This window comes from Adiantum capillus-veneris, chromosome 2, assembly GCF_014529385.1.
Source record: "Adiantum capillus-veneris isolate H3 chromosome 2, ASM1452938v2, whole genome shotgun sequence".
Classification (NCBI taxonomy): Eukaryota; Viridiplantae; Streptophyta; class Polypodiopsida; order Polypodiales; family Pteridaceae; genus Adiantum; species Adiantum capillus-veneris.
The window spans coordinates 63,991,178-64,000,794 of NC_140932.1; the positions used below are offsets into that span (position 1 = coordinate 63,991,178).

The window sequence follows — 9,617 nt, forward strand, 5'->3', positions numbered from 1 at the left end:
TCACACTTTCACACTTTTCAGACATTGTAACAGATTCACCACTTTTGTATCAGTTTGGTCTCATAGGTCACTCAGGCCTTTTTGAAGACGTTAATATAATTTTTCATTTCATTTCTCTGATGGACTTTCGCAAAGCTTTTGATACAATACCCAGAGCTAGATTGATGCGGCGATTGCAGGTCATGGGGGTACCCACAAAGCTCATTTGGGGGATTATGGCTTTATACAAATCAGTTGCGTGTCAGGTACGTACTCCCAAGGGGATTTTTTTATTTTGAGGAGAGAAATTAAGTTGCACTTGGTACTATATTATAGTAGCAATGTGTGTGAGTACACTTATGACTACCATGCACCTTTTTCCCCTGAGAAGAGGTTTTTTTCCAGCATGCATATACACTTATCACTCTATTTCACACATTTAATACCTATATTGAAGATAATTTGTTTTTGTTTTCGTGAATAGTAATTCTCATTGTAGACTCGTGTGGCACTTATCATAAATGTGTATACCATGATTCATTTTGTAATCGCTCACATAGGCGAGAAAGAAGAAGAAAGAAGCTTTGCATTCTCTATCTATTTGCTTGAAAGAAACAAGAAGCCTTGTGTGTGTATGTGTTTGCAATGGATGCAAGAGAAGCATCTTGAAAAAGCACGTGAATCCCCTTTCTTTTGCATGGTGTCATAGTTTGAGTATCTTGGCTAAGCTTTGTAGGTAGCCTACAAGTTCTGGAGAGATAAATTAAGCTACTATATTGTAGTAGCAATGTGTGTGAGTACACTTATGACTACCATGTGGGGGGGGGGGGGGGGGGGGGGGGGTGTTCACTCTATTTCACACATTTAGCACCTATATTGAAGATAATTTGTTTTTGTTTTTGTGAATATTAGTTCTCATAGTAGACTCATGTGGCACTTACCATAAATGTTTATTATCATGATTCATTTTGTAATCCCTACAAATAGGTGAGAAAGAAGGTTTGCATTCTCTATCTATGTGCTTGAAAGAGAAATGCATAGCATCTTGTTTATATGGTTGGTGTAAACATTAGCAACAAGAAATTAGGTGCACCTTTGTCTAGTCATTTTTGTTCAGGTTCTCAAGATGCCTCTACACATCTAATTGCTATGTTTTGGCTATGTCTAGATCTATCATAAGGAAGAATTTTTGCTGCTTGAAGCAAAAAAATAAAAATAACAATTGAATGGAGTGGAATCTAAGTATGATGTTATTGGGAAGAATGGAACATGGTCTTTGTATGACTTTACGTCCTTGCAAAATGGTCATTGGTACTAAGTGGGCTTTCAAGTTGGAACATAAACCTGTTCAATTTAAGGATAGAATGGTGTCAAAAGTGTAGGGTTGTAAAACAATTTGTGTTAGGCTATGTATGATATAAAGCGAGCTCCATGTACTTGGTATCAAAAGATTCGTGCTTACTTCACTGCACGTGGTTTTTAGAATAGCTTAACTAAGAATACTCTGTGTGTCAAGCGTGTAGATGATGTGTTTTTAATCCTTGTGCTCTATGTCGACGACGGTTCTCATTGAACCAAAGAAGGGATACATGGCTAATTTTAAGGCTCATTTGAATGTCTATTTTGAAATGTGATATTTGGGGCTGCTGTATCATTTTGGGCATATAGATTAAGCAAGTTGATGGAAATATTGCTTTATGTCAAACAAACTACATTGAGATATTGTTTTGTACATTTGGACTTGAAGATTGCAACCCTATTTGTGAAGGGAGATGACCTTCGACCACATCCCACCTCTTAAATAACTCCACCAAGTCACCCTCAATAGAGAGTCATGCTTGTGGGTGGAAGCATGGTCCTATTGCTATGTTTTGGCTTTGTCCACGTATAACCACTTTTAAAGGTCAAGAATATGTGTGTTTTTCTCTCTTGGCATGTAGGAGTTACATTGGGCTCACAAGGCTCGTTTCTTAGCTCGCTCTTGAACATAAACACATAGAGTCTCTCTCTCTCTCTCTCTCTCTCTCTCACACACACACACACACACACACACATTTGTAGCATTTTTTTCGTTATTGGAAAATTCCAAATATGGTTGTCATTATAGAGGAGACTCAAAGTTCCCTTGTTCAAGAAGCAGTGCTTGAGCACGTGGTCGAGACAATCACGCAGTATGAGGATAAGAAGAAACGGTCTTACAAAGCTAGAAACAAACATTGCTAGTTTCAAGAGGAAAATTTAGCCCGCAGTGGCACAAATTGTTGGGCTTATGTTATAGTTAGGTTTTACAATAAGGAGCACATAAATACCATGGAGAGAGAGTTTTGGAGCATCTTGAGATTGCAAGGTTCACGGAGAACATATAGGTGAAGTCTTCCCTTGTGTCTACACTTAAGGGCTCATAATATGATCAAGATTAGATAGCCAATTGGTAATGAAAAGAAGTAGCTTAGCATTGTTGGTAAATGCAATGCAAGACAAAGATGACTCCTGCTTGCTAAAGGTTGCAAGGATGTTGGATGTGCACAAGTGAAACTTGTATACATCGAAGAAAACTTTGACTAATGTTGATGGTGAAGAAAGTGTTTCTCTAGCTGTGTTTAGAAGGCAACGTTCTGATGCAATCTCAAATTATGTGAGGGACGTTATCTCTGAGTTTTGGACAACCCATACGCATGTCTCACCTAATAAGAAGAATGTGAGGCGCTTCAGACTTGGTCCAAAATAGTAGAGAGTGTGGAAAGCTGGAATCGATCGCATGGATCTTAGTGAAGTTAGAAATCTATTGAGGAAAGTGAGGATAGCAAGCGGGGTCATCGGTCAACAAGACACAAACCAACGAAGCAGCTTGAGAGGATACAATGATTGAGATTGATGATAACAATGATTGGAAAGCTAACATAGATCATTATGCTAAGAAACAATCCAAAGACAGAAAGCCAGTTCACAAAACCAGATCCAGTCACCAGAAACGCTCTATTGACGTGAAATTCTCATTTTCAAAGGAGGCAAGAAAGATGACCCAGATGTACATATCCAATCTTTCGAAGAATATGTTGAACTCAAGGACATAGATGAGGACAAATGCGAGGAATATTATATTTTCCTTAAGACACTGAAGGAGGCAGCTAGAAAATTGTACTACCTTTATTTAGCTTGCCAGCTCAAATCTTACAATAAGTTGAATCCTACAATAAGCTGATTAAAGCTTTTCGCTCGGAATATTCAGATAATAGGGGTGATGAGGATATACTATGTGAACTTGATAAAATCAAGGAAAATTGTCCGAATATTCAGATGATAGGGGTGATGATGTACTCTGCGAACTTGATAAAATCACGCTTGTCAATCAGAAGCGATGTAGAAAAGATTAAGGAATTGACCAAGCAACTACAGGAGCCTCTATCAGGAAAAAGGATGAGAACTTGGTTGCTTGATGGTTTAAGAAGCAAGAAGTTAAGGGAACGGGAGATTCTACAAGGAAATTTAATGATCCAGTTCAAAGAGCACTAAAATTGGAGCAGTAAGCCAAAAAGGAGAAAGGCTACAGGAGAATACAATCCAATGATAATGATTCGTCATATGAAGGGTCAGAGTCCAACACTACTTTCAACTCATCGGAGAGTGACTCAAATGGAAAAGATAAAGCAAGAAATAGGGATCGTAGACTAGAAAGCTAGAAGAAATGTCAAAGCAAATTGCTGAAATGACTAAGACAAGGTCTTCAGCCAATTGGTAATGAAAAGAAGTAGCTTAGCATTGTTGGTAAATGCAATGCAAGACAAACAGGACTCCAGCTTGCTAAAGGTTGCAAGGATGTTGGATGTGCACAAGTGAAACTTGTATGCATCGAAGAAAACTTTGACTAATGTTGATGGTGAAGAAAGTGTTTCTCTAACTGTGTTTAGAAGAAGGCAGCGTTGTGATGCAATCTCAAATTATGTGAGGGACGTTATTTCTGAGTTTTGGACAACCCATACGCATGTCTCACCTAATAAGAAGGATGTGAGGCGCTTCAGACTTGGTCCAAAATAGTAGAGGGAGTGGAAAGCCGGAATCGATCTCATGGATCTTAGTGAAGTTAGAAATCTATTGAGGAAAGTGAGGATAGCAAGCGGGGTCATCGGTCAACAAGACACAAACCAACGAAGCAGCTTGAGAGGATACAATGATTGAGATCGATGATAACAATGATTGGAAAGCTAACATAGATCATTATGCTAAGAAACAATCCAAAGACAGAAAGCCAGTTCACAAAACCAGATCCAGTCACCAGAAACGCTCTATTGACGTGAAATTCTCATTTTTAAAGGAGGCAAGAAAGATGACCCAGATGTACATATCCAATCTTTCGAAGAATATGTTGAACTCAAGGACATAGATGAGGACAAATGCGGGGAATATTATATTTTCCTTAGACACTGAAGGAGGCAGCTAGAGAATTGTACTACCTTTATTTAGCTTGCCAGCTCAAATCTTACAATAAGTTGAATCCTACAATAAGCTGATTAAAGCTTTTCGCTCGGAATATTCGGATAATAGGGGTGATGAGGATATACTCTGTGAACTTGATAAAATCAAGGAAAATTGTCCGAATATTCAGATGATAGGGGTGATGATGTACTCTACGAACTTGATAAAATCACGCTTGTCAATCAGAAGCGATGTAGAAAAGATTAAGGAATTGACCAAGCAACTACAGGAGCCTCTATCAGGAAAAAGGATGAGAACTTGGTTGCTTGATGGTTTAAGAAGCAAGAAGTTAAGCGAACGGGAGATTCTACAAGGAAATTTAATGATCCAGTTCAAAGAGCACTAAAATTGGAGCAGCAAGCCAAAAAGGAGAGAGGCCACAGGAAAATACAATCCAGTGACAATGATTCGTCATATGAAGGGTCAGAGTCCAATACTACTTTCAACTCATCGGAGAGTGACTCAAATGGAAAAGATAAAGCAAGAAATAGGGATCGTTGACTAGAAAGCTAGAAGAAATGTCAAAGCAAATTGTTGAAATGACTAAGACAAGGTCTTCAGTCAAAAAGATGGAGATGTGGTGCTCAAAATGCAGATCGAGAGACCACAAATATGATGAGTGCTCATAGTGCAAATATTGCAAGGCATATGGGCATATATGGAATAACTATGGTATTAGGATTCATCATTTTAAGAAGGGAAAGATTTATCAATGATTGCACTAACAAACCTTGAGGCAGTGTATATGGAGCAAGTGGTTCTAAGAAAAAAATGACATCAGCACAGGTATTGGTAATGGTAGAGAGGGGTACTGGCCAGGGCAGAGGCAGAGGTAACTTTGGAAAAAGGAGCTAAAATTGGTACACGTGTAGAAAATATAGTCACTTTGCAGCTCACTGATGGAAGCTGCCAAACTCGAGGGACTTGAACAAAAGGCACCTAAACCAATGCCAGTAAGGGTGGTGACCAAGAGTAAAGAGGTTGTAATTGAAGAAATTCTAGATGAACCTAAAAAAAAGCAAACTGTTGAGATCAAGGAGTGGGAGCAGCAGTCGCCTGGAAGGCAAAAGGCAAAGAGAAGGTAGTCGGTGAATGGGAAGAACAGAGAGTTGGCGACCAAGATCACAAAGAACCTGGCAAAGAAAATGCCAGAGCAACCAGAGTGTTCAAATATCTAGATGATTAAGAAACTACAACCTTAGCCTTCAAGGGCTCAAAAAGAGCACTCTAGACAAACAAAAGAGAAGGCAGTATTAGGAGTGAATGAGTCCATGATATGTACAGTTTAGAGTTCTGTTGAAGAAGTACGGCAAGTCAAATCAGACTTGACCAAAGCCAGAGAGTCCATCACAGGGTCAGCCAGAGACCAGACAAGGGAAGTCAGCACAGTGGAATTGCAAAGACAGCCAAGAGGAGAAAACTTGGAGTTCATGATATAGCTATGGGGAATGAATATGACAAAATATACGTGAAGGTCTCTGAAAGGATTTAGAAGTTGATGATAGAATTAGATGTTATCACACACATTACCAGAAGCTGCAAAGTTCATTAGAGAGAAGAGAAAGACAGAGGCTGAAGCAAGAGCAGTGGACCTGGTAGCTATCAGGGATGATGAGGTTCCAGTAATTCAGATTGATTACAAGCTAAGAAAGCAATGAGAACCATTATCACGAGTAATACTGGATGGGAGAGCTGGTGTGGACATACTAGGAGAGCATCTGAGGCAGAAACTCGGGATCCATGATCTACAACCAACACCATTCAAAGCCAGAATGGTTGATCATAGGGTAGTCTAGGCCACATGACTGATTGAAAACATGCAAATCAGAGTAGGGAAGGAGTAATGTAAGACCAACTTCTTAGTCTTGGATATACAAGAAGCATATGAGATACTTCTAGTAGACTATGGCTCAAAATTGTTGGTGTGATACACGACTATGCCAACCAAACATTAACAATTCAAAAATCCAATAGGAGAATCTAAACAAAGACAGATAACACAAGAAGGTGGAAGAAAGCCTTAAGACCAGATTAGGGTACACACTTCATTAATGGTACACATTCCATTAATGAAACAATTCAAATACTGATCGAGGTATTTTCAATGAATAAACGAAAATCCACGCCGTATCATCCGAGGTGCAATGGTCAAGCGAAGAGTAGCAACAAGACTAAAAAGACCATTTTGACTAAAATAGTCCAGAAAGAGCCACATCAATGAGATGAGAAACTCCAAATCGCATTATGGGCTTATAAGACTACCTACAAAGTCACTACTGGCATGACACCCTTCAGAATGGTATATGGGATAGAGGCAGTAGTTTCGATAGAGTTTACAATTCCAAGCCTCGGACTGGTAGTTAAACAAGGAATGTATTTCAACAAGAATCTAAAACACAGGTTGGATAAATTACTTCATTTGGATAAAGTCAGACAACGAGCTATGTTGGAACAAGAGGTGGTCCAACAAAAGAAGGAAACATTGGCATGATAGTAAAATTAAAGTTAGGGAGTTTAAACTGTATTATGCCAGGTCAGATGCGATCTCAGTAATACCAATATCAGAGACTCATTTGGAGTCGGAAAATAAATCTCTTGACTTGTTTCATGTCATACCAGTTGAGAAAAGAGGCCAGAAGTTGCTGAAACCAGTGGAGTGCTTAATTCCAATTCATACTTAGATAAATACAAAACTAATACATTGTGATAGTCTTAACAATCAAGGGTATAATTTTGTAGGTAATGACTAGGTGGCTAGGCCAACACATGGCTACCACATGGTAGGTGGCGGCCCTAAAACCAAGAGATCATGTGCGTGGGGGATACATGGAGCGTATAAGAATAACTATGTGAAGGGTATGTGATCTCACACTTTACTCTCAAGCAATTGTGCGACTTGCTCCCCCACTCTGTACCTTCGTCGTCTACACAACCCCCAAAGCCCGCTATACCTTTGCCTTCTCCTTTTTATTTCCACAGCCTTCGTGTCTAAGTCTGACGCTCCGAGGGTATCGTGTATCTCCTTCTTCAGAACCACAGGTGAGTCATCTTTCTTGCAAGACTGCTCAGAGGACTCAGACATGGCAAAACCAAGAAGCTCTCCGAGCAGATGCAGGAGAGCATCCGTTAGGCTACAAAATGCATGGAGGAACAGGTTGACCAGACTCAATAGGTCTGGTTATTACCTCATAGTAGTATTGAAAAATATGTCTTCCATCTCAATGAACGAGCACTTTTGAAGTTGTGGGACTTAGAAGTGGTGTTGGAGGCAATCAGAAAGGATTTTGATGTAGGAAACATCCATTAGGTATTGACTCCTTTGAAGAGAAGTCCAAGCCATAGTAGCAACTCTTGCCCATGTGTTGAGGCTTCTATATAATATTAACCCCGTTCACCTGAGAAAGTTAGCAAGCATTTGAAGGAGGATGTTGAGGCTACCAAGAAAAGGAAGAGGAGAGCACACAAGTTCTGCCCTCGTAGGCTTTTTAGGTTTCACTTCAAAACCCTCTAGTTGTTTCATGTAAACATCCTCATCAAGATCCCCATGGAGGAAAGCCATGTTCACGTCCATCTGGACAAGTTCCATGTCCTTAGTGGCTACTAGTCCAAGCATCAGACGCAATATAGTCATCTTGACTACTGGAGAAAAAATATCATCAAAATCCACGTCTTTATTTCGTTTGAATCCCTTAGCAACCAATCTAGCCTTGTACTTAGGCTCGGGATCTTCTATCGTGGACTTTTTCTTATGCATCCATTTGTAAGGTAGGGCTTGTGTGGCCTCTAGACAACATGTCGATTCCCAAGTTTGATTTGCCATAATTGAGTTATACTCAGACTGCATTGCTTGCTTCCGCTTCACATTATCTTCCATCTCAATAGCCTCCTAGTAGCAGGTAGTCTCTCTATAGTCAATGAAAAACAAATAGTATAACCTTGGCTGAAAATTCTCAAGGGCATGAGAGACACGTGTAGATATCTTCATTGCCCGACTGTTGGACTTTGCTCTCTCAAGAGCATCACTAGCTTTCTTGGTAGGTATATCGCTAGTAGACTAAGTTGTTTGCATAATTGGAATTGAGCTTACATTTTCAAATCTCACTTTGTGATACTCAACCCCTTTCACAAGCTATTTGTGCATCTTTGATTCATTAAAGATCGCTTGTGAGCTACGAATAACTCTCTGAGATTTTGATTGTTAGAGATGATAACCCATCTCTCCATTTGCACCATAGCCAATGAAGATGCATATGTGTGACTTGGGGTCCAGCTTCTTTCTAAGCTCTTTAGGTACATTTGGGAATGTCTCACACCTAAACACGCGTAATCTGTCCACATCTCCTACAAAATCTTGTAGTTTAGCGGTGTACTAGGTGACATAACAGCCTCTCCCCAAACCCTTGAGATAAATTTCCATAAGTAGCATGAAACTGACCCTCTTTTGAATAGTCCTACTCATGTGCTCAGCAACTCTATTTTGAATCAGTGTGTACGGCGTAGTAAATTGCTGTCAAATGCCTCATTTGTTACATAAGTAATTAAACTCAATGGAGACATACTCTCCCCCGATGTCATTGCTCAAAGCCTTCAATCTCTTGCCTAACTAATTTTTTGTCATATCTAGAAACTCTTGGAAGACAGTAAAGACTTTGCCTTTCCTCTTCAAGTGGTAAATCCACACCTTTTAAGTAGAGTCATCTATGAAAGTCAAGAAATGGTTCATAGATCACTATGAACCAAATTTCATGTCTGTTAAGACCTCCCATCACGAACTCAGTACAGTTGTGCATATGTAACTTCACATGTCTAATGCCACATATCTCAAGCTGATGAGAATCACCCAGTTTAATTGAACCATGTGTAGAAGCATAATTGAAGAACCACTCCTTGTGAGGAGTAACGTAAAAACTGGCACTTGAGTCAATAATCTGATTCTGTGTATAACATTTGTCAAGAGCTAACAATGCCTTTGGACTCAAATCGGAAGTGAAGACTAGTACATTTAATGGCTTCTGCATGTCGGGAACAACATCAATATGTGGAGACTCAAAAGCATTGAGCTCCTCTATCTTCACACTCCTCTTAGGAGCCTCTTAGGAGGTGCATGACTTACGACAATGGATTTACCCTTCTCTCTTTGCAACAAATGGCAATCCTTTTTCATG

The 9,617-nt window shown here is 39.6% G+C and overlaps 1 long non-coding RNA gene across 1 annotated transcript in view; it reads left to right on the plus strand.

Annotated features, from left to right (window-relative positions):
- LOC147462887 (uncharacterized) overlaps positions 1–1,422 on the plus strand; it is a 51,147-nt gene extending 49,725 nt beyond the window's left edge. The window contains exons 6-7 of the long non-coding RNA XR_015184715.1: positions 180–245; positions 1,148–1,422. This is a non-coding gene — a long non-coding RNA (uncharacterized LOC147462887). The remainder of the gene's footprint in view (positions 1–179; positions 246–1,147) is intronic.
- Positions 1,423–9,617: the final 8,195 nt, after the last annotated feature.